The sequence below is a fragment of the Apis dorsata genome, unplaced genomic scaffold, assembly GCF_000469605.1.
Source record: "Apis dorsata unplaced genomic scaffold, Apis dorsata 1.3 scaffold_181, whole genome shotgun sequence".
In the NCBI taxonomy this organism is placed as follows: domain Eukaryota; kingdom Metazoa; phylum Arthropoda; class Insecta; order Hymenoptera; family Apidae; genus Apis; species Apis dorsata.
Window position 1 is genome coordinate 46382 of NW_006263467.1, and position 406 is coordinate 46787.

Genomic DNA, 406 nt, shown 5'->3' on the forward strand with positions numbered 1-406 from the left:
CCCATATTTTTGACAGGCTTCGCGAATAATTTCGTCTCCACTCCCCCCATCCTCCCTCCGTTCTATATCGGGAGAGAGAGACGCGACTTGGAACACGACTTCAAAGTTGACGCCTGACCAAGGAGTAATTGATCTTATCCGGTTTAATAGACGTTACGCGAGCCCGACAACTCTCCTAGATATTGGCCGCCGTTATATAACAACCTCGTCGAATACGTTTCTCCATATTCGCAGAAACATTCCGAGGAGGCGACGTTTCTTCCTTCCCTTCCTCCGTTGGAGAATGGAATTAACGTTGACAGAAAGTATATATATACTTTTCATACTTGATCGGCGACGAGACACTTGGTCGGAGGGGGGGAGGAACGAGCGGTGGTCGTCACTCACGTCGCGTGGTTCTCCCCCG